The sequence below is a fragment of the Boleophthalmus pectinirostris genome, unplaced genomic scaffold (genome assembly GCF_026225935.1).
Source record: "Boleophthalmus pectinirostris isolate CB_2022bp ecotype Guang Dong unplaced genomic scaffold, ASM2622593v1 HiC_scaffold_15, whole genome shotgun sequence".
Classification (NCBI taxonomy): Eukaryota; Metazoa; Chordata; class Actinopteri; order Gobiiformes; family Gobiidae; genus Boleophthalmus; species Boleophthalmus pectinirostris.
The window spans coordinates 9,011,590-9,031,003 of record NW_026571070.1 but is presented as its reverse complement, the minus strand read 5'-3'; the positions used below and the strand labels follow the sequence as shown (position 1 = coordinate 9,031,003).

At 39.3% G+C, this 19,414-nt stretch overlaps 1 protein-coding gene across 1 annotated transcript in view; it reads right to left on the bottom strand.

Annotated features, from left to right (window-relative positions):
* Window positions 1-11,884, bottom strand: part of pld1b (phospholipase D1b) — a 100,265-nt gene extending 88,381 nt beyond the window's left edge. Inside the window, exon 1 of the mRNA XM_055150927.1 lies at window positions 11,821-11,884. The gene's annotated coding sequence lies outside the window, so the exon portion shown is untranslated. The remainder of the gene's footprint in view (window positions 1-11,820) is intronic.
* Window positions 11,885-19,414: the final 7,530 nt, after the last annotated feature.

The window sequence follows — 19,414 nt, the reverse complement described above, 5'->3', positions numbered from 1 at the left end:
AAAGACTAAACCCAGACTAAAGTAGGACTAAAACCAGGTGTAGACCAAGAGTAGACCCAGACTACAGTAGGACTAAAACCAGATCTAAAGTATGACAAAAAACAGATGCAGACCAAGACTAAACCCAGACTAAAGTAGGACTAAAACCAGGTGTAGACCAAAAGTAGACCCAGACTACAGTAGGACTAAAACCAGACCTAAAGTATGACAAAAAACAGATGCAGACCAAGACTAAACCCAGACTAAAGTAGGACTAAAACCAGGTGTAGACCAAAAGTAGACCCAGACTACAGTAGGACTAAAACCAGACCTAAAGTATGACAAAAAACAGATGCAGACCAAGACTAAACCCAGAATAAAGTAGGACTAAAACCAGGTGTAGACCAAGAGTAGACCCAGACTACAGTAGGACTAAAACCAGACCTAAAGTAGCACTAAAACCAGGTCTAGGCTAAGACTAAACCCAGACTAAAGTTGGACTAAAACCAAGTCCAGGCCAAGACTAAAGTAGGACTAAAAACAGATCTAGACCAAGACTAAAGTAGAACTAAAACCAAGTCTAGACCAAGACTAAAGTAGGACTAAAGCAGGACTAAAACCAGACCTAAAGTATGACAAAAAACAGGTCTAGGCTAAGACTAAACCCAGAATAAAGTGAGACTAAAACCACGTCTAAACCAAGACTAAACCCAGACTAAAGTAGGACTAAAACCAGGACTAAACCAAGACTAAACTGGGACTAAAACCAGGGCTGCAACAAACGTCTATCCACTAATGGGGTAAGAAAAAGCTGAGTCATCAGAATGAATGCCTCCAAACCGACTGAACCTGAATCCCATTAATCCTGCAGGAGAACTTTTTTATGGAGCAAATGTTCAGATAAATGTGGATCCCAGACGTGGGTGTTTTCTGCATTTCGTTCTAAAGCTGTACATTATTATCACATAATAGTCCGTGTTTCCCAGTGAACGGTCACGGTCTTATCTCTGGTCTGTTTGTTCTCCCAGCCTCTGCCCTCTCCTGCGTGACTCATCCACAAACTCCTGTTACATTAATATTTCAAAACCAAACAAGACGGCAAAGGGTTTTAATGTAGAGCGGAATCAGTCGTACACAACTGAGGAATGTGGCTACAGAGAACAATAATTATAATGTTATTTGTTATAAGAAATGTTAGTATGTCATTGTCAAAGTTGTTCATATATTAGCCAAAAATGTAAAGATGTAATACTTTGGCAGTGTTTTTTATGTTATTCTTATTAAAGTAAAGTAAGTTAAAGGACTATACCTAATTTTTTATTGTGAATGAATCAAAATCAAATTCCACGACACATTTTTGACCCTGTCCTTCAGCTAACCGTTTTAGGTATATATCTAAAACATTGTGACGTTAACCCTCTCTTTAGTTATAAATAAACATTCAGTTAATCAATAAGACTATTAACATTTCTATATGATGAAGAAATTTTTCCTTAGATAATAAACAATAATGGTCACAGCACTGAACCTTGAGGTACACCATATTTTATAGAATCGCACATACTAAGGTGTAGACCAGAGAGAAATCAAATGAATTTAAGACAGAACACCGAGTGACAACAACTCACCCTTATGTAACAGATAATACTCCCTACAACTGTACAGCATCTCACCTTTGTGTAATAGATAATACTCCCTACAACTGTACACTAACTCACCCTTACGTAACAGATAATATTTCTTACAACTGTACAACACCTCGCCCTCATGTAACAAATACTACTACCCACAACTGTACAACAACTCGGTCATATGTAACAGATAATACTCCCTACAACTGTACAACAACTCGGTCTTATGTAACAGATAATACTCCCTACAACTGTACAACAACTCGGTCTTATGTAACAGATAATACTCCCTACAACTGTACAACAACTCGGTCTTATGTAACAGATAATACTCCCTACAACTGTACAACAACTCGGTCTTATGTAACAGATAATACTCCCTACAACTGCACAACAACTCGGTCATATGTAACAGATAATACTCTCTACAAGTGTATAACAACTCACCATTCTGTAACAGATAATACTCCCTACAAATGTACTATAACTCACCCTTATGTAAAAGATAATACTCCCTACAAGTGTACAACAACTCACCATTCTGTAACAGATAATACTCCCTACAACTGTACAAAACCTTGGTCTTATGTACCAGATAATACTCCCTACAACTGTACTACAACTCACCCTTATGTAGCAGATAATACTCCCTACAACTGTACTACAACTCAATTTTTATCATATTGTTCAATACTAGTGAGCATTCTTAACTAAATCTATTCTTATCAAGATAAAAGTCGCACCACAAGTTTCCTGCCGCACTCAGAAACCACTGCGTGATGAATAACGCAGTAAAAGTACTACAAGTATGTCATATTATTCATAGTATGGTGGAGGAAACAAGTTGACAAATAATGCAATACTAGCAAAGTAGCATGAAGTGTCTTGCTCAAGTACACCACGGCGAAATGAGTGAGTGGCAAAGTAAAACATAACACCATTATTTCCTCATTAACATTAAAATGAGATTAAATTATGCAGTTATGTAATCAAAAACAGACCTGGAGTTGTGTTTTGTTTAATTCACCATTTTTTTTATTAGTCTGTCTACATCTCCAAACCTCAAAATGCTAAATTCCACCTTGTGATGTCATGCGGTGGTAGTTTTCAAGTGAACCGTTTGACCTTAACCTTTATTTAGTTCAGCAGAGATTAGCAACTCCAGGGCCTGTAATTATCCAGATGATTCTAAGTGAAGGTGTGTGGAGTTTACAGCACTTCCTGTAACACCACGTGACATCACAAGTTGGAGTGTGGTAATTAGTGTGAGAGAAAAACCCGATTTTTGCGTCGTTGCACCGGTTTCCAGTTCGTTTTAGAGTTGATTTTAAGATTTTAAACTTTCTAAACCCAGACTAAAGTAGGATTAAAATCAGATCCAAACCAAGACTAAGCCCAGACTAAAGTAGGACTAAAATCAGGTCCAGACAAAGACTAAAGTAGGACTAAAACCAGGTCCAGACAAAGACTACAATAGGACTAAAACCAGGTGCAGACCAAGACTAAACCTAGACTAAAGTTAGACTAAAACCAGGTCCAGACCAATACTAAAGTAGGACTGAAACTACGTCCAGACTAAGACTAAAGTAGGACTAAAACTACGTCCAGACTAAGACTAAAGTAGGACTAAAACCAGGTCCAGACCAATACTAAACCCAGACTAAAGTAGGACTAAAACCAGGTCCAGACCAAGACTAAAGTAGGACTAAAACCAGGTCCAGACCAAGACTAAACCCAGACTAAAGTTAGACTAAAACCAGGTCCAGACCAAGACTAAAGTAGGACTAAAACTACGTCCAGACCAAGACTAAAGTAGGACTAAAACTACGTCCAGACTAAGACTAAAGTAGGACTAAAACTAGGTCCAGACTAAGACTAAAGTAGGACTAAAACCAGGTCCAGACCAATACTAAACCCAGACTAAAAAGTAGGACTAAAACCAGGTCCAGACCAATACCAATCCCAGATTAAAGTAGGACTAAAACCAGGTCCAGACCAAGATTAATGTAGGACTAAATCCAGGTCCAGACCAATACTAAACCCAGATTAAAGGAGGACTCAAACCAGGTCCAGACCAGGACTACACCCAGACTAAAGGAGGACTAAAACCAGGTCTAGACCAAGACTACAGTAGATCTAAAACCAGGTGCAGGCTAAGACTAAACCCAGATTAAAGTAGGACTAATACCAGGTCTAGACCAAGACTAAACCAAGACTAAAGTAGGTCTACATCTGTGTCTTTTATTCATTTTACTTTTTTACTGCTATTTTATGATTTTTGCTTTTATTTCGATTTTCTGGTTTCAGTGTTTTTGGACTGGTATGATCAAATTTCAGCACTTTGGAAACTGCTTTGTTTGTAAAAATGCCCTACAGAAATAAAGTAGATTTGGATTTGGATTTGAAAGAAACAAAAGACAACTCCAGGTCTGTTTGTGATGAGGAAACAACATTATACCAGATCAGAAACTAGTGTAATATTGACCCTTTAATTAACAGCAGATCAAAACTCGTGACAAGCTCAGTCAATATTTACACAGTGATTCCAGGGTAAAGCTCGTTAACATGCAGCAATAGAAAGGCTGGGCATAACGTTACACAAGAAGACAGTTGATGTAGACTACTGAACCGTACAGACCTGTCAAAACCTCATCTCAAAAGTACTTACAGTGTTAGGAAGGTGACTTTTAAAATGTATTCTCCTACAGATTACAGATTACATACCCCAAAATGTAGTTTGTAACGTAATCCATTAAATTACTTAAAGTGAGTAACGTAATCTGAATACTTTAGATCACTTGATATTGTCGTGCTTTTTAAAACGACATGAATGTACCAACCACATCCTGAAAATTCATGTTTGTTCAGTTTTTATTTGACCAGATTAAAAATATTATTGATAGAGAAATTATTTTTATATGAGTTCACTGCTGCCTTCAATTATGTCCACCAACTGTTAATGTCATACTGTATTAGTTTAGTCCTAGTTTAGTCCTGGGTTTAGTCTGGTTTTAGTCCTGGTTTTAGTCCTGGTTTAAACCTGGTTTAGACCTGGTTTAGTCCTAGTTTAGTCCTGGTTTAGACCTGGGTTTAGTCCTAGTTTAGTCCTGGTCTTAGTCCTGGTTTAGACCTGGTTTAGTCCTAGTTTAGTCCTGGTTTAGACCTGGTTTAGTCCTAGTTTTAGTCCTGGTTTTAGTCCTGGTTTAGACCTGGGTTTAGTCCTGGTTTAGTCCTGGTTTAGACCTGATTTAGTCCTGGTTTAGACCTGGGTTTAGTCCTGGTTTAATCCTGGTTTAGTCTTGGTTTTAGTCCTGGTTTAAACCTGGTTTAGACCTGGTTTAGTCCTAGTTTAGTCCTGGTTTAGACCTGGGTTTAGTCCTAGTTTAGTCCTGGTTTAGACCTGGTTTTAGTCCTAGTTTAGTCCTGGTTTAGACCTGATTTAGTCCTGGTTTAGTCCTGGGTTTAGTTCTGGGTTTAGTCCTAGTTTAGTCCTGGTTTAGACCTGGTTTTAGTCCTAGTTTAGTCCTGGTTTAGTCCTGGTCTTAGTCCTGGTCTTAGTCCTGGTCTTAGTCCTGGTCTTAGTCCTGGTTTTATTCCTGGCTTTAGTTCTGGTTTTAGTCCTGGTTTAGTCCTGGTTTAGCCCCAAATGTAAAAACAGGAAAATACCTCTGTGTAATCCATTTATTTCAACAAAGTAACTGTAATCTAATTACTACTTACTGAAACAGTAACTGTAACTGAATACAGTTACTCATAATTTGTACTCTGATTACGTAACTCCAGTACATGTAATCTGATACTCCCCAACACTGAGTACTTATATAGTTATGTTTAAAGATACACTGTGTAACTTTTTGGTTCAGGGTTCGTCACCTGCTCATTTCTATTCCACAGTATGACATTAAACTGCTTTACCTTACGTTTATTCTATTATAAGTGGCTTTAAAGCTCAAAAATGGCTTTCTCAAATGGCTGAATGGCTTTTAACTTCATCTGCTTTGGTCTCCATGACGATAGAAAGGTTTAATGCCATACTGTGAAATATTCCAGACAAAGTAATAACATCTCCAGGAAGAAAAGCATTTCAACCATCTGCCAGAAGAGTTACACAATGCAGCTTTAAGATTTTATTAAAGACTGTAAATGTTTTTCCCAGTTTACATAACCCTATGTCCTGTCAATCATCACATCATTGTTGCACTGTTTTTCCTATGACCTCTTGTAAATAGCAGAGATTTTATATTTTATTACTTGTTTTTCTATTTTATTTTGACTTTTACATTTACATTTGTATAATTATGTCTTATTTCACACCTGTCTCTTGCTCTTTTTTGCTACTTATTTAGAATTTATTATTACCATCAGTGTTGGGGAGTAATCAGATTACATGTACCGGAGTTACGTAATCAGAGTACAAATCATGAGTAACTGTATTCAGTTACAGTAACTGTTTCAGTGAGTGGTAATTGGATTACAGTTACTTTGTTGGAAATAAATGGATTACAGGGCGGTATTTTCCCGTTTTCACATTTTGGGCTAAATCAGGACTAAAACATGTCTAAATCAGGTCTAAACCAAGACTAAGACAGGACTAAAACAGGACTAAGACAGGACTAAACCAGGTCTAAACCAGGTCTAAACCAGGTCTAAACCAGGACTAAACCAGGTCAAAACCAGGTCTAAACCAGTACTAAACCAGGACAAAACCAGGTCTAAACCAGTTCTAAACCAGGACTAAACCAGGACTAAACCAGGCCTAAACCAGGACTAAACCAGGTCTAAACCAGGTCAAAACCAGGACTAAACCAGGTCAAAACCAGGACTAAACCAGGTCAAAACCAGGTCTAAACCAGGTCTAAACCAGGACTAAACCAGGTCTAAACCAGGACTAAACCAGGACTAAACCAGGTCTAAACCAGGTCTAAACCAGGTCTAAACCAGGTCTAAAACAGGACTAAAACAGGATTTAACAGGACTAAACCATGCTGTGTGGACCATGTTTCCTCATCTTCTATCAATAATATTTTTAATTTGGTTAAGTAAAGACTTGGCTTTTTATTTTCTTTTAGCAGACAAAGCTTCTTATGTGAAGATTTCCTCGTCTTTACTTCTCTACAGAAAATCAAGTAATCCAAAGTATTCAGATTACATTACTCACTTTAAGTAATTTAATGGATTACGTTACAAACTACATTTTGGTGTATGTAATCTGTAATCTGTAGGGGAATACATTTTAAAAGTAACATTCCCAACACTGATTACCATTTATATTTTTTACACCAGTGGTCCAGCTGGTGGAACACAGGACCAGCTCTACACTGGTGCTCGAGGGTTCATGGGAGTTTGCCCAACCAGTCCACATGTGCTTTGTGGATCTGGAGAAGGCATTCGACCGCGTCCCTCGTGGTGTCCTGTGGGGGGCGCTCTGGGAGTCTGGGGTTCGGGGCCTTTTGCTAAGGTCTGCCCGGTCCCTGTATAACCAGAGCAGGAGCTGTGTTTATTGCTGCAGTAAGTCAGACCTGTTCCCGGTGCATGTTGGACTCCGCCAGGGCCGCCCCTGTCACCGGTTCTGTTCATTGTATTTATGGACAGAATTTCTAGGCGCAGTCAGGGGCCGGAGGGGGACTACAGGATTTTATCTCTACTGTTTGCAGATGATGTTATCTTATTGGCTTCAAACCAGGACCTGCAATGTGCACTGGGGCGGTCTGCAGCCGAGTGTGAAGCGGCCGGGATGAGGATGAGCTCTTACAAATCCGAGGCCATGGTTCTAGACCAGAAAAATGTCTCTGGGTGGGTGGAGAGTCCCTGCCATAAGTAGAGGAGTTCAACTATCTCGGGGTTTTGATCATGAGTGAGGGGAGGATGGAGACTATGGCTCTTGGCTGGCCTCGGGATCCCCCCCAAAAGAGCTGGAGGAAATATATGTGGAGGGGGAAGTCTGGGCCTCCCTGCTTAGACTGCTGCTACTATGACCCAGCCCCAGATAAGCGAAAGAAAATGGACGGATGGATGAATTTTTTACTCTTTGCTATTATATTATATTGTGATGTGTGAGCTGCTGTGTCCAAATAATTTCCCTTGTGGATCAATAAAGTTTGTCTAAGTCTAAACTTTCACATATCACACATCACAATATAATATAATAAGAAATAGAAACAATATATACTGTAATAATACTGTAGATTCAAAATAAGCAGCAAAAAGGCATAATTATTTAAACATATATGTACAAGTAAAAATAGAATATAAAAATGTAGTAATACAAAATATATCAAGGAGGTGGGTAAGGAGAAACGCTGCAAAGTAGTAATAGTGACTGACATGTTTTTAATATTTTAGGTTTCAATTATTCAGTTCAATCCTGGTTGGAAATGATAACACCGCACTAGGGAATTTCATAACTGTTACCTAGCAACAATGCTGTACACTGAGCCAAAACACCTCTAACTGATACAGAAATTATGATCTGATAAATAAACTGATAAGAAAACGCCTTTATTCTGTTGAAATATCTGGGAATTTATTTTTTATTTTTTTCGTGTGTGTGTAAATTGTAGGGCTGGGTATCGTTAAGAAGTTGCCAATACGATACATACATCGATACAGTGAGTTTTCGGTTCGATACGATATATTTCAAATCTATTAGATACGGTTCAATAAAAATTAAAGTCTAAATCCTGATTGTGACATTAAAAGTCTTTGTTGAATCACTTCTTGCACAAAATTCATATGAAACACAAACATTCTAATCATCAAAACTGTGAAAATGACAAATGTGTTGCACAAACGAGTTTCCTTCCTCTAAACAAGCAACAAAACTGTAGCTCTGTGACAAAATAATTTAGTAAAATATACCAAAAAATCCTCTTGGCGATATATCGATACAGCAGCCCACGATATCGACACACATTATCACATTAAACGATACGATATTTTTATGTTTTATGTTTTGTTATGATATTTTTATTTGTACACACTTAGTAAACTGTGTCAAACCTTTGGACAGAATTCTTCCTACAGTACAATATCATCAATAAAGAAGTGTCTAAAATAGAACTCGCCACTTCCTTTTACAACTGTCTACTTCCTGTTTATGTTTACACAAGGTATTTTCTCACTAAATGAAATCAGAACTAGAGAATCGTCAGCTCATACGCACTTTAATTAGAGTTCGGCCCGGTTAAAATACTTGGATGGGTGACCGCTTGGAAAACCGGGTGTCACAGTGGGGCAGAAGTGTCGAAAACTATTGCTGTGTCCTTTGGCAAGACACTTCACACAACTTGATTACACTATCATAGTATCAGTGTGGAGATGATGGCGCAGGTCGGTCAACTTTTTTTTGAGTGTCGAGTGAACACATAACTACGGACGGCAGGGTTAGGGTTAGGGTATGGGCATGACCTCAAGAGAACTATTCTACGGAAGCCGAGAGGGGTCACAACCAACGGAAACGCCGCAACAAATACAAATGCGACAACAAAACAAAAAGCCACAACAAACCAAAAAAAAGCCACAACGGAAATGACCACAGGACTCTATGTTAATACAAACGCCGCAACAAATACAAACGCCACAACACAAACGCAAATTCCGCAACACATTAAAAAGCCACAACATATCAAAAAGCCACAACACATCACAAAACCACAACGGAAGTGACCGTGGGACTCTATTTTCCGACGGACCAATCAAGCGGCAAGTGAAGAAGAAGAAGAACTACAACGTGAAAAGTAAAGGAACAGATAAGTTGGAAACGTAAGTAAAAGTAATTTATTGTTTTATCATTATTTGTTTCACGTTGTAGTTCTTCTTCTTCACTTGCAGCTTGATCGGTCCGTCAGAAAATAGAGTCTCACAGTCACTTCCGTTGTGGCTTTTTGATGTGTTGTGGCTTTTTAATGTGTTGTGGCATTTGCGTTTGTGTCGTGGCGTTGGCATTAAAATAGAGTCTCGCTGTCATTTCCGTTGTGGCTTTTTTTTGGTTTGTTGTGGCTTTTTGTTTTGTTGTCGCATTTGTATTTGTTGCAGCGTTTGCGTTTGTTGTGACCCTTCTCAGCTTCCGTACATAACGCAATGTAAAGCGCCTTGAGTGTCTGGAAAAGATTAATATTAATCCACTGCTTTTTTATTAATATTTAGACCAGGACCGGTTTCACTTTGTGGAAACCGTCTGACCTCGCATTAGGATTCGTTCGCTCAACAGTAGGTGGGTACTTTTTTTACTTTAACCAATCGCTGCTATTTGGTCGTGACGTATGTAATGCACCAAATCCCGTAGGAAGAAGGGCAATATCGTCTTTCCCCTTGATCAAATTCACCAAACATTCTCTTTGTTCCAGTTTTAAATCCTCGATCTCGGGAATCGTTGCCAACACAGAATGTATGGCTCTTCGCCGATTGGCTGGTGCCTGAACTCGCACTTCCGGAGTTCTTGCAAACCGTCTAGTGCAGGCATGTCCAAACTATGGCCTGTGGGCTAAATGTGGCCCTCAGATAAATTTTTCTTGGCCCTCAGGCTTCCAGGTGAATTGGCCCAAATTACCTTGCATCAATTTTTTTTTTTTTAAAAGCAATTTAGCAGTTTATTTATTTATCTGAGACAGGGACAGTGCACAATTTACATGAACCTTAACAGGAGAGATGCTTTGTACCAGGTTGTAGCACTGGTGCTAATTTCCACCTGTCGTCCCTGAGCAGGTTGATTGATCGATTGTATTTAACTGACCTTAGCTATCAACTGTTCTTCCTGGAGACCTATGTAGCATGTTCTGGGTTGAATTTACTTTTTCTGCAAGTTTTTTTTAAAAATCTACCTTGATAAACCTAATATTTAATATTTAGTGTGTGGTTTTAAGAATCTGAGGATGAATAAAGACTGATGGCTCATTCTAACGTGTTAAACATGCACATATTTCAGTTATTCGCTGTATTAAGCACCAGTCTACAGCCCTCGATCTGCCCTCTGCTTCGCCTGTGTTTAGATATGTGGCCCTGGATTAAAAAAGTCTGGACACCCCTGGTCTAGTGTACTCCGATTCCTGACCCAGTCGCTGGAGAGAAATTAAATTTACTCGGTTAAACCAGGGCTAGACCAGAACTTAAAACTGAACTAGATCTGGACAAAATTAACAAGGTGTGTGAAGAATCCCTCAGTCGTCAAGGTAGAATCCACAGGTAGAGTCGACTGGACAGAAGTTAGCTTGGGTGAACCAACCAAACTTTCAACCAAACTAACTTTTGTCCAGTCAACAAACAGAATTTTCTCTTCGCCATGGATTCTACCTGGACGACTGAGGGATTCTTCACACATGTTGAGAACAACTACAAGCCAGCTACAGTTGGACTCGTACGGAAGCTGGAAAAGGACACTAAAAGGTTAGCAGAGAAAAATAATTATTTACGCTTTAACCTTAGGAAACAGAAACAACTGATTCCCAAGGCTTTGCAGAAGAAAGCACCAGAACCAGGACATAGGGCAGCCAGGTTATGCCAGTGTTACCTGAGGGGGTGCTAAGCCGTCTCAATTTTGAAACTGAAAACTTAAAATTTGAAATTTAGATTAACAAGACCAAACCAAGTCTACACCAGAATTAACATGAGCAATTCAGAAACAAGCCACAAAACAAATCCCAGACTAAACCAGGACCAATATGAAGACTGAAGTGGGCTCAAACCAGGACAAAACTATAAGAGAAGCCAGACTATATCTACTCATTATGTAACAGGAGGCCGGACTCATGAGCTCCTTTTGCGACAGACATTTTTTTATGACTCATTCACAACAAACAGGGAGCGCGAGAGTAAAACAATGTGTCCGTGGTTTAAAGTTTACTGATGGCGTGGGCGCGAGCACGGATGGACTGATGAGAGGAAGTGGACTGAGTTGAGAAAGGGCAGAGGGACTGGTCCGACTCGTTGAGCGCCGCATCATTTCGGAAACACATGGTAAAAGCCTTCGTGCGTGTGCGTCCGGGCGCGTGTGATCCCTGCAGTCCCACGCGCGCACAGGAGAGCCGCAGTGGACGGATGCCTTCAGATGGTAAACAGCGCTCCAGAGACACACGCCGCATCAATAAATGATCATGTTACGCGCTTACGTGGTGGCGCTCTGATGCAGTGCACGTGTAAAGTTTAAAAGCGAAATGAAAAGCGTCACGCACACGCAGTGACGCGCGCGGAGTGGAGCGGGGAGACACGCACTTACCTCCAGATGAAAGAAGAGAGGACAGCTGTTGGGCTCTTGGCACAGCAGAGACACGCGCAGCTGCAGCTCGAGATCAAGCACATGGCACGGGACACACCTGCATTTCCGCTCGGGCCAGGCATCCTTCAAAATAAAAGACTAGTGTGAATAATTATGGTTTTTGCATATTCCAGGACTCAAATTTTAAGCCACACAGTGCAGTAGGTACAGTGTTGAATATTCAGAAAGGCAATGGGAATTTCAGCTAAAAATAAATAAATTAAAATGTACAGGGTTGATTGTGTGGGGTTGTACAATTTTGGCAACAATAAATTTTTGATAAATCGTCCTGTTGGGGTTAGTGCCGCAATGAATTACATTACGTACAACACATCTGGTTAGTGACAGCAGATCAGAGGTGTTGTTTAAAAAAAGTGTGAAGAAATGTTTGATATTTCATGATAATGTTTGATAATCATTCAGTTGTGGATGTTTCATTGTGTTTTAATCCATGTTTGAATCAAATGAATTTAATTCAAACTGTGTAAATGTGATTTGTTTTTATTAATGCACAACTATAATGTTAAATTTTTTTTATGTGTTCGTAAGGTTGCTTTAATATAAGCCCTTTTGGGGTTTTTTATCTCTTTTGGCACCTACTTTTTTTCTAGTGTGCGTGTTTTGTTTTTTGTTTTTTTGTTTTTTTTATTGTACATACATTTTTAGAGTATATTTTTTGTCTTTGGAGAGAACATTCCATTTTAAAAAGAAATTATTAAGTGATTTACCATCAAATTGTGATTTTGATTCAGTTGCATTATAATGTGCAGCCCTGGCAGCCGTGAGATGAAGGTTATTTCTTACACTCATGGATCTATATTATATGAAATAACTTGGAAATCATGCAGCTTCATAGGACCTAACCTTATCCTATCCTATGGCCAAGATCTTATTCTCAAGATTTGATTTGATTTTATTATGTATCCTTCTATTTTATTTTGACTTGTACATTTACAGTTATATAATTATGTCTTATTTGTCACCTGTCTCTTGCTCTTTTTTTAATCTTTGTCTTTATATTATATTGTGATGTGTGAGCTGCTGTGTCCAAAAAAATGTACACTGTGGATCAATAAAGTTGGTCTAAGTCTAAGATCTAAGATATTACAAACTATACAGTCGCTGATCTTACATCAATATTTTGGTTATAACAGCATAAATATAAGAGCTGTATTGCCTACTAATGTTATCTACATCTCAATACTCATCCTGGCTGATGAGTATGTAGGGTGACTAGATGTCCATATTTACCTGGGACAGTCCTTGTTTTGAGCCCTGTGTCCCCTGTCCCAGCAGATTAATCCAAAACCAGTGATTTGTCCCAATTTTATACAAAAAAATATCCCAGGTGTCCCTATTTTTGACCAATTTGACCCCTGCCAACAGTAAAGAGAGGCATGAATTGTAATATGTATAGGTAAAATACAGAACAGCTGCTTAAAATGACCAAAACACAAAGAAAATGTGACTACACTGACTCACGTTTGTCATGAATGGGTCGAGTGCAGAACAGTTTTCCTTAATTACGCACTCGTTTCACAATTTAATAATTACCAACCACCACAAACCAGGCGTGTCCCAGTTTTTCATTAAGAAAATCTGGTCACAATCATAATCCCACGGTCCAGGTTTGAGTAGTTTTATTTTGGTGCGCCTCACTTCCGGCTGTCACGGCTCATTCCGCGCGCTTTGACACGTGCTCCTTAACCCCGCCCCCTGAAAACCGTAACCGGTCAACCTGCGGCAATTATGCAACATCAATTACACTGAGCGCTCTTACATTTCAGCTGCAGACTGCGCGCACACAAGACAAACCCGCTCTGCACCGCTCTGCACGGCCCCTACACGTACACTATTATTATTATCATTATTCCTGCTGCAGAATCTTTTATCACGTGAACAATGGGGAGCTATAAGAGCCATAATAAGGAACGGGAGCGGGGCAATTACCGTGTCACGAGGGATGCAGAGAAAGTAATGCATTGTTTAAGACATCTGCGTGCTTTGCTGAATCGGTTTAGGTAAATATGTGGTGGAGAGCTCAGGAGGAACCCTAAACCACAAAATGCTGTCGTGGTGAAAAAAGGAAGTAACTCTTTGCAGAAGCAGAAAGGTAATGTCATCTGATCAGACAGCGTGATTAATGAAACTAGATCGTGAGGTTAAAAGGTCAAAAAGGACAATTATGGGCTATATATAAAAGTGATTATTCAGTGATATAAAGTATAATGCAACCAAGAGTATTGTCATGATCTGTACGAACAAAGAAGATAAGCACATGAGATTTCCTGATTTTGCCTGTTAAATGTTGTGTTGTCTTTCAAAATAAAAATTAAATATCTGGGGCAGATCATCACTGTGGACATGACAGATGATGATGACATGTATAGACAATGCAGAGTCCTGCACCGGGTCGGGTACCTACGAATATGTGCAAATAGTTGCGGAAACGGGCGGGTTTTAACGTTCTGGCGGGTATGTGGGTGGGTAGTGATTACACACGGGCGGCTCAGGGCTAAATCAGGACTACACTAGGACTAATCTTGGACTTAAGAGAGAGAGAACCCCGAGCCCGTCTAGCAGGGTGTCCGTAAAGCGCAATTGTGCGGCGCGGAGCTCTGCGTCGGTCCTTTCGCCTGCGGTCACTCGACGGTCTACACGGATGCACCTCCGAGCTCATTCCGACATTGAATTCTGGTTGAGTCCTGGTTGAGTCCTAGTTTAGTCCTAGTTTAGCCCTGGTTTAGTTCTGGAATCAGTCCTAGATTAGTCCTGGTGTAGTCCTAGTTTAGTCCTAGTGTAGTCCTATCTTAATCCTAGTTTAGTCCTGGTTTAGTTCTGGAATCAGTCCTAGATTAGTCCTGGTGTAGTCCTAGTTTAGTCCTAGTGTAGTCCTATCTTAATCCTAGTTTAGTCCTGGTTTAGTTCTGGAATCAGTCCTAGATTAGTCCTGGTTTAGTCCTGGTTTAGTCCAAGTTTAATCCTAGTTTAGTCCTGGTTTACTTCTGGAATCAGTCCTAGATTAGTCCTGAGTTACTCCTGTTTTAGTTGTAGACTGGTCCTGGGTTAGTCCTGTTTTAGTTGTAGATTAGTCCTGGGTAGGTTCTGTTTTAGTCCTAGATTAGTCCTGGGTTAGTCCTTGTTCAGTCTGGTATGTTTCTTCTGCTCAGTAAATAACACCTGTGAAGTGACGATGTATTTTTGACAGTCGAGTCGCGTCTGTGAATTTGTGTTCGTACTGAAGAAAGTGAAACCGTTTCATTTCGCGATTATAATTCTTGACGTCGTAACTTCTCAGTTCATATTCTGATGGATGTTTCAGTTAGAATGCTTATAATTTGTCACGGGCGGGTAATGGGTGGAATGTTAACAGGTCCAAGTGGGTGAAGGTTTAGCTTTGATATTATCTTGAGTTAACGGGCGGGTGCGGTCCTGTACTGTGCAGGTGCGGGTCTCCAAAAATTGACCCGTGCAGGACTCTCAGACAATGTAGGACGCTCTATGCTCAGGTAAATCTTCTTATGCGTAGGTTTGGTTCTTGTACAAAAGATGTAAAGTTGTTTTTGTTTAAATCATTTTCGTAAACCATTGCACACAGCTCACCTCTGGATTAATTACAAAAAAGGCCAGTTTGCAAAGCCTGCAGGTGCTTACAGTGACGCTTTACGGGGCTTTTGAGGAGTGTGATTGAAATGTTTGTTACTGCACGAGTGAACACTTTGCACTAAGCTGCACTAAGAATTTTAATGTACAGTTTTAATTGCAGACTGAGCAAATCGGACAATGGAATAATAATCTCACTCACAAATATGAGATTCAGTGCAATAAGATATCAGTCCAACATGTGGAGACGCTGGTGTGATTGTCTTTTAAAAACATAAATGTTTATTGTTTTTGTAATGTCACTGTCCATGGGTCTGGAATAAAGATGATAATGATGATGATGAATGCTTTTATATTGGGGATATTGCTGACGAAAGAAATTCAACCAAAGACAAACCTTGACTCGATTAAAGTGACCATATTATGTTATTTTTGATCTATAGTATGTTATAATATTTCCTCATCACAAACCTGGAGTTGTGTTTTGTTTCATTCACACGTGCTCTTCAATTCTTCTCTCAAACTGAACCTTGTGATGTCATCATGTGGTAATACAAGAAGTGCACCACTGTGTTTTTAAACTCCGTACACCTTCACTTGAATCATTTGAGTAACATAATTTCAGCCCTTAAATAGCCAATTTCTACAAAACAAAAAGGTAGCTTGAAAACTACCACTACATGATATCACAAGGTGGAACAGAGCATTCTGAGCTTTGAAGATGTAAACAGACTAATAATAAAGGGTGTGAAACTTGTGTGAATGAAACAAAACACAACTCTGGGTGTGTTTTTGAGAAAAGGAACAACACAGGGATTAGGACCTTTAAATATCGGACCACATATGACGACACAAAACCCAGAAGTGCACCTGCTTTCACAAAAAAAAATCTCCATTTATACAGAAAAGGAGAAGTAAACTTTGTATTTACCTGCACTAAAAGCAGAATTAACTCACCATTCAGTTCCAAGTTCTAATAATCCCAGTAAAACAATGAGTTACCTGATAACATTATTGATCAGCTCAGACATAATGGACTAGGGATGTAACAATAACTGAAATATCGTGATATCGTCTCTTCAAAAGTCTCACCATAATATCATGGGCTGTCACAATGGGCTGAATTGCAAGTTCCTTTACTTAAATGTATGGGTTTATAGTAGCAACAGCTTATGAACATCGGAAACTACATATCCCATGATTCATTTCAGTGCAGACAACGTGAAGAAATATGTTTTTTACTTGAATTCTTGGGAAATAATTCACACCAAAATCTTATCAAGGTATTTTAAAAGTAGAAACGTGTCCTATCTACAATTACATCAGCCTCTCGAAAAATATTGCGATAAATATTGTACTGTGAGATGTATATCGTGATAATCATGTAAGATGTATATCGTGATAGTCATTCTACCACCTCAGGAACATCGCAAAACTCCTTCCAACTCTCTCCCTGGCAGATGCAGAGAAGCTCGTCCACGCCTTTATCTCCTCCAGGCTGGACTACTGTAACGCACTCCTCATCGGGATACCTGGCAGGAACATCCAGAGACTGCAGGACATCCAGAACAGCGCTGCCAGGATCCTGATGAGGGTGCGAAAATTTGACCACATCACCCCCATCCTGAAATCCCTTCAGTGGCTCCCTATCACACTCAGGATTGAGTATAAGGTCTCCTCCTTACCAGTGCATCCACGGTCACTCCCCCCAGTACCTTAAGGAACTCCTCATTCCCCAGACCCCCTCACGCTCCCTCCGCTCTGCATCCACCAACACTCCCCAGACCCCCCAGAACCAAACTTTGCACTATGGGTGATCGGGCCTTCTCCTCTGCAGCTCCAAGGCTTTGGAATGCTCTCCCTGACCACTTGAGAGCCCCACAGTCTATTTCTGTTTTAAACAAAATCTTAAAATGTACCTTTTTACTAAAGCCTTTTGTTAATTGTATTTTATTCTTGTTTTATCTTATTAATTCCTGCAATGGTTTTAGCTTGATCCACTGTTTGCTGATGCACTTTTTTACTCATTGTTTTTACCTGTAGCACTTTGAGATTATTTTATGTAAAGTGCAATATAAATAAAATGTATTATTATTAAAAATGTATTATAATATCGTACCGTGAGATTTGAATATCGTTACATCCCTATAATGGACTAGCCAGGCTGGCGCCACCTACTGTCTCCGCTCACGTTCATTTCTCTCCAGCGACTAGATAAAGAATCGGACACTAGACGGTTTGCAAAAACACCAGAGGTTCGGGCACCGGCCAATCAGCGAAGAGCCATATATTCAGTGTTGTCAACAATTCCCAAGATCAAGGATTTAAAGCCGAAACAAAGAGAATGTTTGGTGAATTTTATCAAGGGGAAAGACGTTATTGTCCTTCTTTCTACGGGATTTGGGAGAAGCTTAATATACCAGTTATCCCTCTTAGTGCCGCATTACATACGTCATGACCAAATAGCAACAACTGGTTAAATTTAAAGCAAATGAATCCTAACACTGCGAGGTCGGTTTCTACGAAGTGAAACCGGCTGATGAATCAAAAATAATGGACTGATAAATGGACTAACGAACAAAGGACTAATGACCAAACATCTACAGCCCTGGACACAAGCATGAAGCGTTGCAGGTCAGGGTACAGGTCAGATCTGTGGAGAGGTGAGCCCAATGTAAACACTTGTAATTGTATAACTGCGAGACATGCCATATATTATTTTCTGAAAAACAAGTAGCGGACCTAAAACCAGAAAGACTACATCCACCAACTTCATAAAAACAAACAAAAATTCTGTATTATTCATTATTTTATTTTGTCATTTTCCTTATTCCTCTTTATTTATAGTAAGTTATAGTAAGTGATATTGATATTTATCCCAGGGGTCAACAGTATAGCATCTATTTTTAAAGCCAAATTTTGAGTTAAAAGGTTTCAGCTACAAATAAAAGCTACATTTATGTAAATCAAGGAACATCCAATACTTCTTTTCTGTGGCTGCAGTTAAAAGAGGAGCTGCTGTTCTTTTATCAGTTCAAACAGGGTTGTAAAAGTAGTCATAGGAAAATTAGGCCAATAATAGTTATCAAGTAATAGCTCTGGAGACTAATAAGGCTGTGACCGCACTCGTCCTGGTTTAGTCCTGGTATAGATGTAGTTTGGTCCTGTCCTGGTCCTGATTTAGTTTAAAGTTCCTATATTACGCAAAATTGACTCTTGTAAGCTTAAATCGTGTGATAATGTTGTTATCTTTTCTAAAATAGACCTGGAGTTGTGTTTTGTTTCATTCAAACATGTCTGAATAACCGTTTATCATCAGTCTGTCTACATCTCCTAAGCTCAAAATGCTCTGTTCCACCTTGTGATGTCATGAAGCGGTAAATTTCAAGTTAACATCTACCTTTTACCTTTAGTTCAGTAGAGATTGGCAATTCCAGGTTAGCCTCATTCATCAGCTGGTTTCACTTTGTGGAAACCGTCTGACCTCTGCATTAGGATTCTTTCGCTCGATGGTAGGGGGATACTTTTTTAATTTAACCAATCACTGCTATTTGGTCATGACGTATGTAATGTGGTGCTAACGGGGCTAACTGGTACATTAAGCTTGTAGCGTACCCCTCTGAATGAAAACTGATACTTGAACTGGTGATTTTTAGATTTAATGACAATAAATCCTCCAATCTGTATAAATGCGTATACACAAACCCAACGCAAGTTTGATTATTACTTACATTCATCTTGACAATATGAATCAACAACAATAACAGCTAGACACAACGTTATTCAAAAGAAATATTGAAATCAATAAATACCTTTGTGCCTCTTCAGAGGGGAAGCTAAACAAAGACATAGAAAATACCAAAAAATATTACATATATACATTTGCTCCGTATAACTTTTTTTGGTTCTTTTTGTCAAGGTAATTAAATGTAAATAAACCCTTCAAAATAAA